The 23,120-nt window shown below is 34.7% G+C and overlaps 1 protein-coding gene across 1 annotated transcript in view; it reads left to right on the top strand.

Annotated features, from left to right (window-relative positions):
- The first annotated feature begins 620 nt into the window (after positions 1-620).
- grm2b (glutamate receptor, metabotropic 2b) overlaps positions 621-23,120 on the top strand; it is a 60,137-nt gene continuing 37,637 nt past the window's right edge. Inside the window, exons 1-2 of the mRNA XM_056468297.1 lie at positions 621-1,017; positions 1,092-1,226. The gene's annotated coding sequence lies outside the window, so the exon portion shown is untranslated. The remainder of the gene's footprint in view (positions 1,018-1,091; positions 1,227-23,120) is intronic.

The raw sequence follows: 23,120 nt of genomic DNA on the forward strand, positions 1-23,120 counted from the left end.
GTAAAAACGTTAACTTTTTGAGAAAAAAGAACCACCCCTTCAAGAGGCTGGCTATGGGCCTGATATATTAGTACCTAAAACATTTAAGAGGTACAGTTTTGTACGTTTTATGATCTAATATGTATCCCCGAGGCATTAATATGGACGCGTACAAATGTGTACTCCAGTGACAACTCTCATACCTTTATTTCTGAGAGTGTAACCACAGCAAAAATACATCTGTCTAAAACATCTTTTAAAAATGGGGTTTTAAGAAAAAAACTACTTTTGTCCCCACTCACCCTAAAAATTTCAAGAGGTATACATTTGTACTTTTTAGGTACTATGTACCCTTGAGGCATTAATAATGACTCTTTAGTTCCAAACGTGTAGGACAAAGTATATTCCCCAAACTCGCACATTTACCTAGCTAGTTTAAATATAACCTAAAACGTTTATCCCCATCTTTATTAAATTATTTGGGTAAACAATTTCAAGCGTGACAACCACTGTTGTGACTCCACCTATATATTCAGATAGCACAGAGAGAGAGAGAGAGAGAGAGAGAGAGAGAGAGAGAGAGAGAGAGAGAGATCCACAGAAGGGGCGTGAGGGTTTTTGTTCCTCCCGAACCTCACGAATGCACGAAGCTCGAACCCTGAACACCAGCAGACATTATCTGAAATTATTAAAAGATCAAATATTAACAGAGAGACCCGCAATTCACAGCCACTGAGGCAATAATAGCCTATACCCGGGCATTATTGTTCAATAATAAAAAGAAAAACTCTCAAGTTTCAGTTTGGAAAGTCGTGACTGCGAGAGCCAAGCCCGGGATCCGTGGAGATTTAGTTTGAGTTTATTAAACCCCTCACGATGGCAGGTTTGTGGACAGAATTCTTGCGCTCACACAAAAGCCCGAGACTGAGGAGAAGGCACCTAACTGACCATTAAGTGGACTTAGGCGGGCTGAAGAAGGTGTTTGTTGCTTTTAATGAGGAGGCATTCATCATTTCGTGTGAATTCCGCTGTGCACAGGTAAGCTCTTCATCCTTTCTTCTTCTCCTCCTCCTCCTCATCACCTCCTGCGCTTCATCAGGTCTTTGTTTCAGCACCAAGGACAGATCCAAACACCTGCACCTGTGGGGGCATCATGAATGGAAGCTGATTTCTCACCAATTATAAAGCACAATCAACTTTGCATTCTTCGAACAACTTACACAGGCTCAATTCTCAATTCATCACAGGTAAGCAAGCACTACATTTATTTTATTAACACATGCATGCGCGCAACCATTTAAAAGCATGCATGACCATTTTAAATGCAGTTGCACGTCGGAGTGATTGTGTTTACCAGCACGGGCAAGAATTTATTATATTATAGTGGGCGATCTATTGCGTGCAACAATAATCAGAGGAAGCTTAAGTGCCGGAGAATTGCCTTATCTGGCGCGTGCACGGATGCGTTGGCATTTCTTAAGCACAAACCATGTCGTGTGATGGAATACAAGCAGAACAGGCTTGCGTTTGAATGTCAATGAGATGTTGCTCCTTTGTTTTTTTGATATAAGAGCACAAAAGAAATGTGACTGCCAATCCGACACGCTCAACTCTCTGATCAACTTCTGTTGCCTCCGATTGGCAGGATCAGTACTGACATTCTGCATTATGCAGAAGTCATATTTTAAGGGTTGCTTTTCTTGTTTATGGCTTTTGGATTTCTTGCATTCTTAGAATATATTTAGAGCTTTAATCGTTGATTTGTATATAATATAATAATTGGATAAACTCACATCAGCCGGTTTCACATTGGGTTGAATTCGGCTATTAATGCAAATGTGTTCTGTAAATCAGGTTATGTTTAATATTTCAGACTAATGTCGCTCAGGTTGTGCATGTGGAAGTTGCAGCCATCCAGCTGAAAACGGCTTTTCAGACATACTTAAATTAAGATAATTTAATGATAATTTAATGAACATAAAACATTTATGAAGCTACAGCAGAAATGCAAAATGCGTGAAATTTAAGGAATGCATTAAAACAGAGTTTTGTTTTGTTGTCATTTAACATGATGTAATTACCGTGATTCAAGAAGACACTCACCGAAAAGTCATTCAGTGTAACAATAGTTCATTAAAAATATAGAATATCAACCTTAAAAGACTATTTAAAAGGATAGTTCACCTAAAAATACTCACTATTTACTTTCTCTCAAGTGGTTTCAAACCTTTATGAGATTCCTTTTTTCTGTTGAATACAAAAGAAGATATTTTGAAGAATGTTAGAAAATGGTAACCATTGACTTGCATAATAGGAAAGCGATTACACTTTACAATACGGGACATGTAGTAAGGTTAGTTAATGTATTTACTAATGTGAACAAACAATAAACAATACTCAGTTAAAATAGTTGGGTTAAAAACACCCCAATATATAACCCAACTATAGGTTATTATAGCACCTTCCCAGCTATGGGTTATTTTCAATAAATGTTATTTTTTTCCATTCTGGTATTACAACTGCTACTATTACTCATACTAATATTAATTTTATAATTATGGCTGTGTAAATAAATAACATGCAGTTTAGAAAACATTTTGAAAATGCTTTATTTCTATACATTTTAAGTTCCAGACACAGCGTTTTTATCCATTTATTAGAGATCGACTACGTAGCACAAGTTTGTATCATCAATAATTAAGAGTGCTGGTGAAATGGATATAAAAAAAACATGACACGGAGAGGTAATGTGCTAAAACATTACAATATTATTGTGTTAGAGCTTAAACATTATAACGCAAAAACAACATTACGCACACATATTAATACAGCTGTTCTGTGTCAGTTAAATCAGTTGACTGTTGAAATTCAAAATGTTTCACCCAACAGGTTAAGTTATTAATAAATAACCCAATAAAGGTTAAAAATAACCCAACAAAGCACCAAATATTTTTAACTTAACCATTGGGCTAAATAAATAACTTTATTCATGTTTGCTAACATTAACTAATGAAAATACAGTTGTTCACTGCTCATGTTTACTCAGAGCGCATTAACTAATGTTAACAATGTTGGATTTTAATAATGCAATAGTAAATGTTGAACTATGATTAATAAATGCTGTACATGCATTGTTCATTGTTTGTTCATGTTAGTAAATCAAGAGTTCAGATGCAAAATCCTCTTAGTGCCATCTGAAATTTTCCTCTAAAATGAGCATTTCTCGGAGACTCCTTTATTTATCTTCACTTATTTCACATTAAATGTCATGATAATGATGTATAAATTGACATAAAAGGGAAATTACTTTTACATAGGAGCTTAAGACAAATGCTAATTTTTGGAGAAAAATTCAGATGGCACTTAAAGGTTTTTGTCTCTGAACTCTTCATTACCTAACATTAGCTTTATGTTCCGTATGGCAAAGGGTTACCGGAAAAACAAATATTATGGAAGTCAATGTTTACATTCTTCAAAATAATTATTTTGTGTTCATCAGAAAAAAAAGAAAGAAAAAAAACCGTAAACAGGTTTGTGACAAGTGAAGGGTGAATAAACGTTGACCGAGTTGCGTTTTCTGTTTTGGGTGAACTACCCCTTTAAGGATGACAGTGGAGCCCCAAAATAATAATCAATTGTCATTTCATATTTTCATACTTCACCACAAGCCTTCAAACATCTAAGTTGTACTCCTTTATGGGTGAGCAAGAGGTTTAATCGATTAAAATATAAGCAAAATGTGTGTCATTCTTTTGAATATTTAAACAAGTTCAGGTCTTTAATTTTTACTTAATTTATGACGATGTGGCGATGCGGTGGCACAGTCGGTAGTGCTGTCACTTCACAACAAGAAGGTCGCTGGTTCTAGCCTTGGCTGGGTCAGCCGGCTGTGTGAAGTTTGCATGTTCTCCCCCTGTTCGTGTGAGTCTGCTTCGGGTGCTTCAGTCCCACACAGTCCAAACACATGTGCAATAGGTGAATTGAATAAGCTAAATTGGCCGTAGTGTATGTGTGTGAATGCGGGAGTGTATGAGTGCTTCCCAGTGTGTTGTGAAGGGCATCCGCTGCGTAAAACATATGCTGGAAAAGTTGGCGGGACATTCCACTGTGGCGACTCCTGATTAATACAGGGACTAAGCTGAAAAGAGAATGAATGAATAAATGAATGAATGAATGAAGTTGGCAGTTCATTTAGATGTGGTGACCCCTGATGAATAAAAGAAAATGAATGAATGAATGAATGAATATGACGATGTAACAATAAAAGGATAGTTGACCCAAAACTGAAACCTCTGTCATCATTTACTCAACCTTCACTTGTCACAAACCTCTTTGAGTTGCTTTTTGTCTGTTGAAAACAAAAGCATTTTATGTTGAAAAAACCTGTAACCATTGACCATTGAGTGTTTCTTACATTCATCTAAATATCTTCTTGTGTGCTCAACAGAAAAAGGAAACTCATAAAAGTATGTAATTACTTGAGGGGGAATAAATGGTGAGTTATTTGCGATGGTCTTTCTGCTATTCCCCTTTGTATTGTCTCATTATGTAAAAGTTACCCATATTCAGAAAATATCTCTTTGTTACACCCTAAAGATACACTGTGTGGGAAAAATATGTTTTTCTTCTCCCCAAAATAAGGCCAGACATTCCTTATTTCAATTACTCATATTCAGTAAGCCCTACATTATCTCTTATTGGTCTGGGTTCATCAGAGGTTTCCATTGGAAGGTTTGGTCATAGTCTAACACATGTTTTATTACAAACAAAATTTAAAGAGGTCTCATTTAAAATTCTGCATAAGTTTCACCTGTCAACGTTTTCTTTCCAAGTTTAGACAGGACATAGATCAACACTGTTCATGTTGTTTGTCACAGCCAGAAACTGTGCCGCATGTTTTTTGGAATTGTCAACTCTCAAAGAAAATAAGATACGAGATCTCCAAATTCATAGACGACAAATTATTGCCAAATTTTTGATTAGAATATCAACATGTTAGACGTCACAGTGGCTGTTTGAGCCTCGGCTGGGTCAGATGGCATTTCTGTGTGGAGTTTGCATGTTCTCCCCGTGTTTGCATGGGTTTCCTCCGGGTGCTCCGGTTTCCCCTATAAGTCCAAAGACATATGGTATAGGTGAATTGGGTAAGCTAAATTGTCCGTACACTGTAAAAAAATCTGTAATTTTACGGTGCTGGAAGTAAACCGTAAAATAACGGCCATTAAATTACAGAGATTTACTGTAAAATAACAGAGGTTAAATTATTGAAATTAAAATGTAAAGAAATTTCTGTAATTTAATGTCTGTTATTTTACAGTAAATTTCTGTAATTTAACAGCCGTTATTTTACAGTTTATTTCCAGCATCCAAGCTTTCACAGAAATTACGGATTTTTTTTACAGTGTAGTGTATGTGTGTGAATGAGTGTATGGGTGTTTCCCAGTGTTGGGTTGCAGCTGGAAGGGCATCCGCTACGTAAAACATATGCTAGATAAGTTGGCGGTTCATTCCACTGTGGCGACCCTTGATTAATAAAGGGACTAAGCTGAAGGAAATGAATGAATGAATATCAACATGTTATTTTGGGATTTTTGAACTGTAACAAAATAATAGAGAATGAAGCTTATGTTATTAATCTTTTGATAATATTTACAAAGTACCATATTCACAGATGCAAGTTTAATAACCAAAAACCAAGTTATCCTGCTATACTGAAAGAATTACAACATTATACGAACAACATAAAGCAAAGCACTAATAAAAAGGCCATTAAAAATTTTATTTTACTTGAAATCTTCAAGATCCTGTAATCCCACAAGGCCCTTTTATAGCATGTACACTCTCAGAAAAAAGGTGGTACAAATAACGTTCCTTAAGGAAGGACCAGTTTTGTACCTTTGTAAAAGTTGTACCTTATATAGAACAGAAAAGACCTCTTATGATGCTGTTCTGTAACTTTTATGGTACAATTGTGAAGGTGCACAATTGTTCTCATAAAAAAGGTACATACGCGTTGAACAACTCCTTTATTACAATATCTATGAAAATAAATATGACTGGAAAGGCAAAGTGATTTTGTGAATAATTTCCATATTAAAACATGAATCATCATTTAAAAGCATATGCTTATAGAAACTCATAAACATGAATTATTAAGTTCTATAATACAAAACTATAGGTATTGTAAACTAAACATTTAAGGCATTTTTAACAAACATTTGTTAAGCATTTTCTGATAAATAGAGATTCATTATTGATATCTGCACCTTTTGGCGTTTGATTTCCACTACGCATGTGAGCTGGCAAAAGTCCTGCATATACAAAGTGTTCATGCACACATTTTAGTATCGTAAAAGTAATCAAACATTGTGCATATCTCGCAACAATACTCTAGCATAATTCTATTTCTATTTTAAAATTAAGAAAATTAAATTAACTTTTAAGTGATTACAAAGGTTTTGTGTGAAAATTGGAGAAAAAAAATGTTCATATTGTACAACAAATGTTTAGCAAAACCTTTAAATTAAAGATCTTTTGATTTATGTTAAAGTATTTTTGATTCTTTATTGTACATGGAAAAGGGACATTTACATAAAAAGATGTTTTAAAAATGTATTTGATGTTTTATATTTACTGAAAATAAATGGACCCATTTTGGATAAAGCAAAATGCCTTTAAATAGTTCTAGAAGGAACACATTTGTCACTGTTAAGGGACAAAGCTGTTGCTGTAGTGGTACCTTCATGGATCAGATTTGTACATTTGATGAAGGTACAATACTGTATCTGCAAGCATTAAAAACCAAGGGTACATTTTGGTACAAATCTTGTCCTTAAAAGGTACAAACTGCAATGGTACAAATTAGTTTCTTTGTCTTAAGGTACAATTCTGTCCCATAGAAAGGTACTGCCCCAGTGACAAGGGTTTGTACCTTCTTTGGCAGAACATTGTACCCTTTTTTCTGTCTGTATACTTACACATACACGACCAGTCAAATGTTTGGGTATAGTAGGATTTTTAAATGTTTTTAAATAAGCTTCTCCTGCTCATCAAGGCTGCATTTATTTCATCAAAAATACAGTACACATTGTACAATTGTGAAATGTTATTGCACTACAAAATAACTGTTCAAAAGTAGTTTATCGTTTAATTTAATCATTTATTCCAGTGATTTTAATGATGACTTTTCAGCTTCATTACTCCAGTCTTCAGTCACACAATGCTTCAGAAATCACCCTAATATTAATTATTATTGTAATTATTATTATTATTATTATTATTATTAATTATTATTATTATTGTTGTTGTTGTTGTTGTTGTTGTTATTATTATTATTCATTATTATTATTATTATATTATTTATTATTCATTATTATTATTATTATTATTATTATTGTTATTATTATTATATTATTATATTATTAATATTATATTATATTATATTATATTATATTATATTATATTATATTATATTATATTATATTATATTATATTATATTATATTATATTATATTATATTATATTATTATTGTTATTATTATGAATGGTAATAGTAATAAAAGCAATAATGACTGGAGTAATAATTTCTTTTGAAACAACACACAATAAGTAATAAATAAATATTTAATAAAAAAGTATTTAACAATTGAACTTTTTTTACATTTAATAAATGCCACCTTGATGAACAGAATAATTTTACTTAAATTATTAAATCGATCTTTCATTTATTTTCTTTTTGGCCTTTATTAATCTGGGGTCGTCACAGCGGAATGAACCGCCAACTTATCCAGCATATGTTTTACGCAGCGGATCCCCTTCCAGCTGCAACCCATCACTGGGAAACATCCATACACACTCACATTCATACACATACACTATTTGCACAATTTAGCCGACCCAATTCACCTACTGTATACCACATGTCTTTGGACTTTGGAGGAGACCGGAGCACATGCAAACTCCACACAGAAATGCCAACTGATCCAGCCGATGCTCAAACCAGTGACCTTCTGCTTGTGCAGCAATCGTGCTACCCACTGCTCCACCGTGACGCCCCTATTATAAAATAAAATGAATTCTTTAATAAAACTGACTCCAAACTTTTGACCGGTATTGTATATTTGTTTGTCTTGTTTATATTTAGTTTTTTTGACCCTTTTTTTTCTTTTCTTTCTTTTTGAATTTGTATTGTTCTGTACTTTGTTCCTTAAGCATTAATAATAAAAAATGTTTAGGAGGTTAATTCAGACACATTTACTCTTAAAAGTTATCTGAGACATTTGATAAGTATATTAAAAATGCTTTCTTTGTATATAAAATCACTTTTATTCATTAAAAAATGCAGATACCGTGTTTTTGAACATCATGCAACATTAAAAAACCAACAAAGCCACTGCAACTGCAATAACACTATTTCATGAATTCTCAAATGTGTGACGCCAGATCAACCCAGAGAGAAATAACGCTCAGCCTTCATGAATAATTACATATCAATAGCACAATCCTTGCCTTTGGAGCACCTTTCAGACTTGACAATTGCGTGGCATTTCCCTGCGAGGAGGAAACTTGGTGCACAACTTAACACCCTTTGAATCCGAATAGTATAAAGCATCCATAGCAACCCATAGAGAGAAGCTGATTGGACGTGCCGAGATAAACATCTCATAGTTAATTTGCTCCATGTCTGTGAATGCTTTCGTCCTTGGCAACCTCACAGAGCCATTCAACCGCTCTGGCTGTGCTCCAGAAGTTATCAATGAAACCAAAGTGGAGCTTATGAAAAGAAAATGGGACTTTAAATGTGCTATGGAATAAGATTATCGCAGTATTTTACAATGATATACAGTTGAAGGCAAAATTATTAGCCTGTGAATTTTTTTCTTGATCAAATATTTCCTAAATGATGTTTAACAGAGCGAGGAAATTTTCACAGTATTTCCTATAATATTTTTTCTTCTGGACAAAGTCTTATTTGTTTTATTTCGGCTAGAATAAAAGCAGTTTTTAATTTTTAAAAAACATTTTAAGGTCAAAATTATTAGCCCCCTTAAGCATTTTTTTTTCGATAGTCTACAGAACAAACCACTCTTACACTAACACTGTTAATAATAACTTGTCTAATTAACCTAGTTAAGCCTTTAAATGTCACTTTAAGCTGAAGACTAGTATCTTGAAAAATTTCTAGTAAACTATTATGTACTGTTATTAGAAATGAGTTATTAAAACAATTATGTTTTGAAATGTGTTGAAAAAAAATCTTCTTTTCATTAAACAGAAATTGGGGTAAAAATATTCAGGAGGGCTAATAATTCTGACTTCAAGTGTACAGTATGTCAGGCTTTAAAAATCACTTACTTTACAGTTTTTCTCAGTTGCTTTGGGACATTTCTCAGATCAGAATTGAAATTTGCAAAACAGTGCATTTTTAAAACAGCGCATACAAATAGCAAAACACCATGGATTACCTGCAAAAACCAGTTTCTTGCTCAGAATCCTAAGTCCATCTTTTAAAACTAGGGATATCCAGATCCGAATACATGATCGGAATTCGGGACAGATTATTTCAGACTCGATCAGAATCAGACGTTACCTCCTAATCAGGACTCAAATATATATATACATAAAGTTGAAGTCAGAATTATTAAACCCCCTTTGAATTTTTTTTTTCTTTTTAAAATATTTCCCAAATGGTGTGTTAGCAAAGGAAATTTTCACAGTATTTTTCTTCTGGAGAAAGTTTTATTTGTTTTATTTTGAATATAAGCAGTTTTAATTTTTTAAACACCATTTTAAGGATAACATTATTAGCCCCTTTAAGCTATTTATTTTTTCAATAGTCTACAGAACAAACCATTGTAATACAATAACTTGCCTAATTACCCTAACCTGCCTTGTTAACCTAATTAACCTAGTTAAGCCTTTAAATGTCACTTCACGCTGTATAGAAGTGTCTTGAAAAATATGACATATTATTTACTGTCATCATGACAAAGATAAAATAAATCAGTTATTAGAGATGAGTTATTAAAACTATTGTTTAGAAATGTGTTGAAAAAAAAAAATCTTCCCTCCGCTAAACAAAAATTTGGGGAAAAAATTAACGGGGGGGGGGGGGTCTAATAATTTTGACGACAGCTGTATGATATATATATATACACACAGTTGAAGTCAGAATTATTAAACCCCCTTTTAATTTTTTTTCTTTTTTAAATATTTGCCAAATGGTGTTTTAGCAAGGAAATTTTCACAGTATGTCTGATATTTTTTCTTATAAAGAAAATAAAGCAAATAAGACTTTCTCCATAAATATCGATCGGGTTTCAGTTTTGATAGATACTCGAAATCAAATGTCTCAGACTCGAGGGCAAATAACATGATCGGGACATCCCTATTTAAAACTAAATGTCTGTGTCAATGAACATGTCAGTGCCATCAGGATGACAAATCCTTGTGTAATTGTGCACAGATAAGACTTCAAATTACTTAGTCATGATGTCAATACAAGTGTGCTCAGGAGGAGTGTTCAGATGTAACTATAGTAATTTTTTTGCTGTTTGTTCTGTAATTTCTGTACTGTAAAGGTCATGTCATTATGATACAGAAAGAGAAAGACAGCACTGCATAGCTCAAAGAAAAAACAAAACAAATGTGAACATAAGGCAATCTTCTTCCAGATGCACCTTCATTAGAAAAAGTCAAGATTCACCTGGAGGAATTCACCAATTCTACACAGATTTAGAAAACAAAAAGTCTAATGGGAATGAATAGAAAGATGCATTGTTCAGCCATTTTGCATGTAAAGAACAAATGATTAAATGTTGTGGGGGGGTGAGACTATTCAACAGGGAACAAAATACATTTTGATCAACATGACATAAGCAATTGATAATGTAGGAAACATCAGAGAATTGCTCATGATCATTTCCATTTGCAACTTGATTGAAGGAATGAGAAACTGCTTTTCTGATGTGCACAGGTGACCCTATGATGTGAAGAATGTACAGGTAGTTTTGAGAATTTTAATTCTGATCTGAGAAATTGACCAAAGTGACTGAGAAAAACTGTGAACTTATCAGCAGTAAAGCCTGAACTGGTAAAAACCCATCTGCTCTCTCAGTTTACTCATAAACGCTGCCAAAACAAAGAGGATCAAGGGATGCAACTCTTCCCAAACTCTGAATTCCAGCATTATTATGTGGCTTCGATTGGAAGCGTGGACATTTGGTTATGGATTTTAATGGCTGACATATCCTGGGGTTGTAGAGATGGGATCAGATTACACTGACAAATCACAATGAAAATAAGCACATTAATCATAATTACCACGGCATAACCTGAGGGAAAAGGTTGATTTGCTCAATCAGATTTGAGCATTAATTTAATGAATTTATATTGTCTGTCAATGGACGGACAGACAGACGGACAGATAGATAGATAGACGGATGGACGGACAGACAGATAGATGGACAGACACAGATGGATAGATAGACGGATGGACAGACGGACGGACAGACAGACAGATAGATGGACAGACACAGATAGATAGATAGACGGATGGACGGACGGACGAACGGACAGACAGACAGATAGATGGACAGACACAGATAGATAGATAGATAGACGGACGGACGGATGGACAGATAGATAGATAGATAGATAGACAGACAGACAGACAGACAGACAGACAGACAGACAGACAGACAGACAGACAGATAGATAGATAGATAGATAGATAGATAGATAGATAGATAGATAGATAGATAGACAGATAGATAGACAGATAGATAAGATTCCTCATTTTTAAGAAAGAGGAACAGCAGTGAGCACACAAAACTTGTATATACAGTCTTTTCATTCATATTCTTTTCCCTTCTTTAATCTGGGGTCGCAACACAAAATAATAAATACTTGTGGCGACGCAGTGGCGCAGTAGGTAGTGCTGTCGCCTCAGAGCAAGAAGGATGCTGGTTTGAGCCTCGGCTGGGTCAGTTGGCGTTTCTGTGTGCAGTTTGTATGTTCTCCCTGCGTTCGTGTGGGTTTCCTCCGGGTGCTCCGGTTTCCCCCACAGTCCAAAAACATGCTCTAAAGGTAAATTGGGTAGGCTAAATTGTCCGTAGTGTATGAGTGTGTATGGATGTTTCCCAGTGATGGGTTGCAGCTGGAAGGGCATGCACTGCGTAAAAAAAAGCTGGATAAGTTGGCGGTTCATTCCACTGTGGTGACCCCGGATTAATAAAGGGACTAAGCCGAAAAGAAAATGAATGAATGAATAAATACTTGTGATACGGTGGCTCAGTTGTAAGCAAGAAGGTTGCTGGTTTGAGTCCCGGCTGGGCCAGTTGGCATTTCTGTGTGGAGTTTGCATGTTCTCCCCATGTTGGCGTGGGTTTACTCCGGGTGCTCCGGTTTCCCCCACAATCCAAAGACATGCGCTATAGGTGAATTAAATAACCTAAACTGGCCGTAGTGTATTTATGTGTATGAGTGTGTATGTTTTCCAGTACTGGATTGTGACTGGAAGGCCATCCGCTGCATAAAAAAATATGCTGGAATAGTTGGCGGTTTATTCTGCTGTGGCGACCTCTGATAATTAAGGGACACCGTCAAAGGAAAATGAATGAAATAAAAACGTAACATTTCAGAAAACTTATAATACAAAATCTATGCAATTCTCAATACAATGAACTAATTGAGGAAGTGTATGGTGAAAACTACTAGTTATTTTTTCACCCTGTTCGTGCACCCTGTAGAGTCTCGCCACTCAGTGTCCCCAGACATGAATGTCAAAGTGTTTTTTAGGTTTCAATGTCACCATCTCAGTGTTGACACTTAGGGGAGTCCTGTTAACTGAAGAGTCATTGAGAGGAGCCGTCATTACTGTGCTCTTCAATGAGGCTCTTCAAGCAAGGTTGCTCCAGGGGCGTAGCGCTGCAATCACTGCACTGCAAACCACAATGAAGCAAAGCATCAGCAAAATGACAAGCAATCAAAATACCGTAGAGCTGCTTTTACTTCAACAGATAAAGCTGAATCTAATGTCTTTTACTGTAGGATATTAAATAAAGAGGTATGTGAAGAAAACAAACAGCTTGCTTTAGAATCAGCCTTATACTAGTGCTGTTACTGTGCCTGACTGTGTAGTATTTATTATTCATTAATTTTCCTTCGGCTTAGTCCCTTTATTTATCAGGGGTTGCCACAGCGTAATGAACCACCAATTTATCCAGCATATGTTTTAGCAAGTGGATGCCCTTCCAGCTGCAACCCATCACTGGGAAACATCCATTCATACTCATTCATACAAATATACTATGTACAATTTAGCTCACTCAATTCACCTATATAACGCATGTCTTTGGACTGTGGGGGAAACCAGAGCACCCGGAGGAAACCCACACAAACACGGGGAGAACATGCAAACTCCACACAGAAATGGCAACTGACTCAGCTGAGGCTCAAACCAGTGACCTTCTTGCTGTGAGGCGACAGCACTACCTACTGCGCCACTGCGTCGCCCAATTAAAAAAAAAAATTCATTCATTCATTCATTTATTCATTTTCTTTTCGGCTTAGTCCCTTTACTTATCAGGGGTCGTCACAGGAATGAACCGCCAACTTATCCAGCATACGTTTTGCGCAGCGGATGCCTTTCAAACCACAACCCAGTGCTGGGAAACATCCATACATCCATCTCGCATTCACACACATGCACTACTGCCAATTTAGTTTATTCAATTCACCTATAGCGCATGTCTTTAGACTGTGGGGTGAACCGGAGCACCCGGAAGAAACCCACGCCAACCCGGGGAGAACATGCAAACTCCACAAAGAAATGCCAACTGATCCAGCCGGGGCTTGTACCAGCGACCTTGTTGCTGTGAGGCAACAGTGCTAACCACTGAGCCACCACGTCACCCAATATTAATAATAATAATAATAATAATAATTGAGGATGTCTTTTTTAATTGGCAGTTTGTTTAAAATGGATTTATTAAATTATTTTTATTTTTAATATTAGTTCAATCATTCATTCATTCACCTATAGCAAGGTTATTAGTAAATAACTTCAAACTTAATAATAATAGTTTTCACCATACATCCTCTGTTGATTTTTAGATAAAAAATTGCAAACATTAAATTGTTTTCTAAAATGTTATATTTGAATATGTAAATGAGACATTAAATATGCACTCATTTGCATGCATTTTAGCAAAAACACAGGACAAAGTCTGGTTAAAAATCTGTGTTGAGTTATTTTAGCATATTAAGCCCAGGGAGTCTCTTTTTTATTACATAATACTGGAAATAGTCCGAAAAGACCCACTTTTTGTACAATAAAATGTCAAAAAATCATGAACATATCCCTCGGTATAAAGCATCAGAATAGACACACAAAATAATTAATAATCCAAAGGTAATGACAACATATGTTTTTATGTTACTTGAACTTATTGTAATAATTTTATCAAGTTTCATCAATCTTTTAAGCTCTGGAAGTTTTAACTTGATGCTTTATTTATTCATTCATTCATTTTCCTTTGGCTTAGTCCCCTATTTATCAGTGGTCGCCACAACGGAATGAACCGCCAACTATTCCAGCATTTTTTACACAGTGAATGCCCTTCCAGCCACAACCCAGTACTGGGAAATACCTGTACACACATTCACACACACTCACACACCAATGTGTAATTCACATAAGTTGATGTGACTTGTAAAGTAAATTTGTTCAACTTAAAATTTTAAAGCAGTAGTCACTTTTTTACAGTAAATATATGAATAAATCAGTGAAGCTTTGTGTATATAAGAGCTGCTAAATTAGAGATTTATGGCTCAGTTCAGGAGAAAAAATCTGCAGAAAATATTCAGGCACAATATGATAATAATAACACACTCAAACGTGTTTTTTTGGATGTTTTCTTCACATCAAACTGAAAAAACAACCGTTTATGAAAAAGCAGAATGCCCAAAATCTGAAAATGAACAGAAAAATCTCAACATGAATAATATAGTCTTGCCTTAAACACTTGAGTAAATGCTCATTATTGGAGTGAGACTATTGTGTTACTGATGTTCATTATTATGATGCAGCGCTCCATTACCTTGACTCTTCTCTCTTGTCCGGTGAACAGAGGGTGTCCATCGCCTCCATCTGTTCTACAGAAGAGGGAAAAACCATGATTAGCTTTTAATGTCATTTAAATGTTTTTGTAGTTTAGTTTTGGTTCAAAGCTCCTGCTGCACTGCAACAAAAATGCTTTTCATACTTGGATTGTTTGTCTTGTTTCTAGTCCAAATATTTAACAATTCCTAAATAGAGAAGCATTTTCTAGACAAGCAAAAACTATTGTCTTGTTTTAAGAGATAAGTCAAAATGAAGTAAGTTTTTCCTTAAAACAAGCAAAATAATATTTTTTTTTCTTTTTGACAGGATTATTTTGCTTGCCCCATCGACAGATTATTTAGCTTGTTTTAAGGAAAAACTTACTTCATTTTGACTTATTATTTCTGTAAATAATTACTAGAAAATGCTTCTTGGTTTAAGATAAATACTTAAATAAATAAATAAATAAATAAATAAATGTACAAAACTTTTAAACAAACTACAAAAAAAGAGATGCTTATTAATAATAATAATAATAATAATAATAATAATAATAATAATAATAATAATAATAATAATAATAATAATAATAATAATAATAATAATTATAATAATAATAATAATAATAATAATAATAATAATAATAATAATAATAATAATTTTAGGTCTGAATACTGAATACAGTTGAAGTCAGAATTATTAGCCTTTAGATTTTTTTCTTCTTTTTTTAAATACTTCCTAAATGGTGTTTAACAGAGCAAGGAAATTTTCACAGTATGTCTGATAATATTTTTTCTTCTGGAGAAAGTCTTATTTGTTTTATTTCGGCAAGAATAAAAGCAGTTTTTAATTTTTAAAAAAATCCATTTTAAGTTCAAAATTATTACCCCTTTTATCCCTATTTTTTTTCGATAGTCTACAGAATAAACCATCATTATACAATAACTTGCCTAATTACCCTAACCTGCCTGGTTAACCTAATTAACTTAGTTAAGCCTTTAAAATGTCACTTTAAGCTGTATAGAAGTGTCCTGAAAAATATCTAGTCAAATATTATTTACTGTCATCATGGCAAAGAGAAAATAAATCAGTTATTAGAATTGAGTTATTAAACTATTATGTTTAGAAATGTGCTGAAAAAATCTTCTCTCCATTAAACAGAAATGGGGGGGGAATAATCAGGGGGGCTAATAATTCTGACTTCAACTGCATTTTGGACTAGAAATGAGACAAAAAAAACTAAAAAGATCATTTTTTTGCAGTGTGCTATTGGTGAAATGTAGAAACTTGAGACTGTAGCTTAGCTTTATTTGGTTTAGTTTGAGGACTGAAAGACTCATTTTTAATAGGTAAAGAACAGCTAAAAATAAGGTATCAGATTGATTCCTCGCAACGATTATAATCAAAGTTACTCTTTAGCGCGGTACAGTGGCTTAGTGGTTAGCACTGTCGCCTCACAGTAAAAAGGATGCTAGTTCGAGCTCCAGCTGGGTCAGTTGGCGTTTCTGTGTGGAGTTTGCATGTTCTGCCTGTGTTGGCGTGGGTTTCCTCCGGGTGCTCCGGTTTCCCCCACAGTCCAAAAAAACCCGCTATAGGTGAAATGGGCAAACTAAATTGGCCATAGTGTGTGAGTGTGTGTGTGAATGCGAGAGTGTACGGGTGTTTCCCAGTACTGGGTTGCAGTTGGAAGAGCATACGCTGCATAAAACATATGCCAGATTAGTTGGCAGGAGTCAGAAGAAGTGGACAGCAACGAGTTACATATATGAGTGTCACAGCAATAGGTACAGGACCATGTAAAATTTCAGGGTTTATTTTTAATTTTTCAGTCAATGTGGGGTGCTGCGTGTACATTAATGGGGAAAAAATGAACAAATGACTTTAACAAATGGCTGCAATATAACAGAGTGAAAAAATTAAAGGGGGTCTGAATACTTTCCATGCCCACTGTATATAGAGTTGAAGTCAGAATTATTAGCCCCCCTGAATTATCAGCCCCCTGTTTATTTTTTCCCCCAATTCCTGTTTAACGGAGACAAGATTTTTTCAGCAAAATACTAAACACAATAGTTTTAATAACTCATTTCTAATAACAGATTTATTTTATCTTTGCCATGATGACAGTAAATAGCATTTTACTTGATGTTTTTCAAGACACTTCTATACAGCTTAAAGTGACATTTTAAGGTTTAGCTAGGTTAATTAGGTTAACTAGGCAGGTTAGGGTAATTAGGCAAGTTATTGTATAACAATGGTTTGTTCTGTAGACTATCGAAAATATATAGCTTAAAGGGGCTAATAATTTTGACCTTAAAATGTTTTTTAAAAATAAAAAACTGCTTTTAATCTGGCCGAAATAAAACAAATAAGACTTTCTCCAAAAGAAACAATATTATCAGACATACTGTGAAAATTTCCTTGCTCTGTTAAACATCATTTAGGAAATATAAAAATAAATAAATAAACAAAAAAAAAATCAAAGGAGGGCTAATAATTTTGACTTCAACCGTTTAATCAGTATTCAGACCTAAAATGTTCACTCTTTATATATAATAATAATAATAATAATAATTATTATTATTATTACCATTATTATTATTATTATTAAAACACATCTCTTTTTGTTGGTAGTTTATTTATTTATTTAAGTATTCATTGATCGATTTATTGATTCAGGTTACCTTTGTTAGCAAAAAAAAAAAAAAAAAAAAAATATATATATATATATATATATATATATATATATATATATTATGAAAGTTTATGTATTAACTTTAGAAATTGATTTTAAAAATTATACATTTACAAACTAAAATAGTTACATAAAACTAATAAAAAGTACAATAAAATGACTTAAATGTAATAAAAATAAAACATTTCTAAAATTTCAAACATTTATACTATAATCATACTCAAACTGTTAATAAAAACTACAATACTCTCAATCATACTAAAACAACACTGGTCTCATATTTACATGTCAGTGATCAGCCTAATTTTGAACCTCGGCTGATTTCTGTGTGGAGTTTGCATGTTCTCCCAGTGTTGGTGTGGGTTTCCTCTGGGTGCTCCGGTTTTTCCCCCACAGTCCAAAGACATGTGCTATAGGTGAATTGAATAAGCCAAATTGTCCGTAGTGTGTGTCCGTAGTGTGTGTGTGTGTGTGTGTGTGTGTGTGTGTGTGTGTGTGTGTGTGTGTGTGTGTGTGTGTGTGTGTGGAGCAGGGAGGGCATCCGCTGCGTAAAACATATGCTGGATAAGTTGGCGGTTCATTCCACTGTGGGGACCCCTGATTAATAAAGGAACTAAGTCGAAAAGAAAATGAATGAATGAATGATCAGCACAATAATAAACTTCACCCTTCCGCCAAAAGTCCTAGTGTTGTAGAAATCGCCAAAACAAAAGATTCAATTCTTCCCACAGTTTTATAGACACACTTGTGAAGAACAGATGCCTACATTTATATATAATACATTTTAATCAAGCCCCGACATTACCAGGAGTTACCTTTACTGACTCGCTCTGATCCCTCAGTTTAATCCATCTATGATAAAAGATCTCACATTAATTATGATACATGTATACATCTTTATCACACTGTCGCATCACCACCCACTTTTCCTGTTTCCATGGTAACATAAGTAAAGGAAGAGCAACCTAATAAACGAGACACTGCTTTGTTATGAACAAGAAAGGAGGAGGAAACCCCAGGAACAAACATACATTACTTTAAATTAAATCTCTCATGGCATATTCGAAAAGTTATAGAACTGAAGTATCTGCATCTAGAGACTCGTCAGAGCATTCAAATGAGCAAATAAAACACTACTGTACTGTAGTATTATATCTGGTTTGCATTGCAGTTGATGCTTTATATATTGCAATTAAGGTAAACTCGCTAGTGACTCATTTACAAAACTGATTCGCAAACTTAATCTGCATTTGAGAGAAGCATATGTTCATTCATTTTCCTACGGCTTAGTTCATTATTTATCAGGGGTCACCACAGCGGAATGAACTGCCAACTATTCCGGCATGTTTTATGCAGCGGATGTCTTTCCAGCCGCAACCCAGTACTGGGAAATACCCATACACTCTCACATTCACACACACATACACTATGGCTAAATTTGTTTACTCAATTCACCTATAGCGCATGTCTTTGGACTTGTGGGGGAAACAGGAGCACCAGGAGGAAACTCACACAAACACGGGGAGAACATGCAAACTACACATAGAAATGCCAACTGGCTCAGCTGCCACTTGAACCAGCGACCTTCTTGCTGTGAGGCGATAGTGCTAACCACTGAGCCACCGTGCCGCCCCAGAAGCTTATGTTAGATTTTATAAATAGTTGCCGGCTAAGATAACCATCAATATTGCCATCACTCATTTTTCTAAACCTTTAACCTTTACATTTGGCATGTACAATAACTCTTCCTCCGCCAATTTGTGCTACCGCCAGAAATGATAGTAAATCGGCCTGCTTTTTGAGGCCATGTGGGTTGTTAATCGATAAAGGAGTCTTACATGAAAGTGATGATTGATAAACATTTTTAAAAAAAAAATCATACTTACACTGAATGTTAAAGTAATATTAGGCCAGGACTGGAAAGCAAACACAAAGAACCAATCCATGATGAAGGTTTATATTTCCTGAGAAAATATAAACAATTTATTAATAAACTTGTTCAATTTTTTTCCTTTGTTTGTTCATTCATTCATTTTCTTTCAGCTTAGTCCCTTCACTCGTCAGGGGTCGCCACAGTGAAATGAACCACCAACTTATCCTGTGTTTTACACAGTGGATGCTCTTTCAGCTACAAACCAATACTGGGAAACACCCCTACACACTCATTTACACACACTCATACACTACAGGCAATTTCGTTTATTCAATTTACCTATAGCACATGTCTATCACACACATACACTACGGACAGTTTAGCTTACCCAGTTCACCTATAGCGCATGTGTTTGGACTGTGGGGGAACATGCAAACTCCACACAGAAATTCCAACTGACCCAGCCGGGACTCAAACCAGCAACCTTCCTGCTGTGAGGCGACAGTGCTAACCACTAGTCAGCCTCATTTGTTCGTTTTTTAATTCATAAATGTAATTTATTTAAATGAAATGTGTTTAGAGGGGAGAGTGGGAAAGTTAGACAAGACAATCTGTAATTTTACTGCTATGTATGGTCTTGGGGCATCACAGTGGCACAGTGGGTAGCACAATCGCCTCACAGCAAGAAGGTTGCTGGTTTGAGCCTCGGCTGGGTCAGTCGGCATTTCTGTGTGGAGTTCGCATGATCTCCCCGTGTTCACCTGGGTTTTCTCCGGTTTCCCCTACAGTCCAATGACATTCGCTATAGGTGAATTGGGAAAGCTAAATTGGCCGTAGTGTACGAGTGTAAATGAGCATCTGCTGCGTAAAACATATGCTGGATAAGTTGCCGGTTCATTCCGCTGTGGCGACCACACATTAATAAAGGGACTGAGCCGAAAAGAAAATGAATGAATGAATGAATGAATGAATGAATGAATACTTCTATGTATGGTCTTGTTAAATACCAATAAATAAATTAATTAACATTAATTATTAAAGGGCACCTATGGTGAAAAATCTACTTTTCAAGCTGTTTGGACAGATATATGTGTAGGTATAGTGTATAGACCATCATATTGGGGTGATATAAACATACCCAGTCTTTTTTTATTATTTAACAACATAAAAACGATGGACCAATTGGAAGGCTTCCTTTATGCTTCCTTTATGTCTGTCTGTTGTCTGACGCAGCCGAGGGAGGAGATTAAGGCATGCTGAAAGGCACGTAGAAACGGTGGGCGGGGAGGACTAGCCTTAAAGGAGCAGTACACCAAAACCGCCTCCTGGTGCAAAAATTTATAAAATAGAATTTAATAAAAGGTATAATAAATAATCTGATGGGTGTTTTGAGCTGAAACTTTACAGACACATTCTGGAGACACAAAAGACTTATATATTAAATCTGAAAAAAAAAGGGTTAACCAAGGTGCCCTTTAAGACAATTTTTTAAGATTAACCCTTGTTACTTAAAATTTAGCCATTTTTGACCCGTTTTGGATTAAAGAAAATCAACAAAAAAACGGATAGTAAAAATCACACCGAATTTTGCACAGTAAAAATGTACAGTAAATACATATATGTACATATGTACAATGAATGAATGATTAATAGCATCCATAATTAAAAATGTATTTACAAATGTGTGTACTCTGTATACTTTTATTTATTTATTTATTTATATATATTTATATATTCATTCATTCATTCATTTTCTTTTGGGTTTAGTCCCTTTATTTATCAGGGGTCACCATGGCGGAATGAACCGTCAACTTATCCAGCATATGTTTTACACAGCAGATGCCCTTCCATCTGCAACCCATCACTGGGAAACATCTATGCACTCTCATTTACACTCATACACTACGGACAATGCTTACCCAGTTCATTTATAGCGCATGTCTTTGGACTGCGGGGGAAACCCATGCGAACACAGGAGAGAACATGCAAACTTCACACAGAAATGCCAACTGACCCAGCCAGGACTCGAACCAGTGACTTTCTTGCTGTGAGGCGACAGTGCTAACCACTGAGCTACCACGTCTCCCTCAAGTTACTTAAAAATTACAATTTTTTTTCCTGTATAAACTGCTGTTACACTAAATTACATCATCGTCTTATATAAATCATGTTAAAAATGTATCATAGTCATTAATATGTGCGCAGATTCAAAAAAACAGAACTACACTTTTACTACACCCCCACACTCTCCTCATAACTTACACTCCCAATAAACACTGCATTTAAATAATATTTAATATTTGCAAAATTAAATTTGCACATATATGTACATCAATTGTACATACGCACTTCACATATACATCTGTAATTATGTTCATAACTGTCTGCATACCACTAATTAGCAACCTGTACAGTATTCATCTATTGTAAATCTCCATTCATAGTTAATGCAACCTGTATATAATGTTCATAGTTCATCCATCTGTAAATATCACCATAGTTGTTCTATAATTACACTTATAACTAGGCCCACACGGAATCTGCTCGTGCAGAATTCCGCAGATTTTCTGCAGATTTTTAGCCCATCATTAATTCTGTTTATTTACTCAAGACAATGTGGGTAAATCTATATTTAGTCAGTTTTAAATTAATTACAGTAATGTTATTGACTAATGGGAAAATGTTCATCTGATTGATGTACAATGCAGTTAGTAAAGTAATATTTTCTGTCTTTTAGTAGATATTATATATATTATATGAGAGACTTGCTTTGTTTACCAAATAAAGTCTGAATCTAATTGGATTTGCATTTTAAACATTGAATAAATTTTTAAAAGATATTATTTTTTTGTTTCACATATTAAGGTTTTAGTTATGATACTCCCAAAATAATTCCGCAGAAATCTGCAGATGTTTACCAAAACTCTCCGCAGAAATAGCAAAAAAACATCTGCAAATTCCGTCTGGCCCTACTTATAACTTATACCTGTATCCTGCACTTGCTGTTATTGCACTCCTGGTCAGACCCAAACTGGATTTCATTGTCTTGTATGTATAATAAAGTTGAGTCTAATCTAATCTAACTTTATATCTTTGACAGATTTTTAAAGAAAAGAAAATTCACAGTAGTCTACTTTCTAAAGATATACATGATAAACAAGAAAAAAAACTGTCTCAAACCGGAAAAGACTCTTAAAACCACATACCATCAAAAAAAAAGTGTAATGCAAGAAAAGCACATACTAATCTTATTGTAGACGAGCGAGCAGAAGGGGAAAGTCTGGCATGTATGAATAGAGATGAAAGCTGTATCATCTGTGTGAAATACAGTCGCCAAAGACTCCTATCAGCTGAAATTATTTATCGTTTCATCTTTTCATCCTCTTCCCTCAGGTTGTAATTTGTCATAACTTAAAAGATGATATCCATCACCTTTGGCACATGGAGAAAATTACGTAGTCACTGGGAGTTAT

The sequence above is a fragment of the Danio aesculapii genome, chromosome 11 (assembly GCF_903798145.1).
Source record: "Danio aesculapii chromosome 11, fDanAes4.1, whole genome shotgun sequence".
Taxonomy (NCBI): Eukaryota; Metazoa; Chordata; class Actinopteri; order Cypriniformes; family Danionidae; genus Danio; species Danio aesculapii.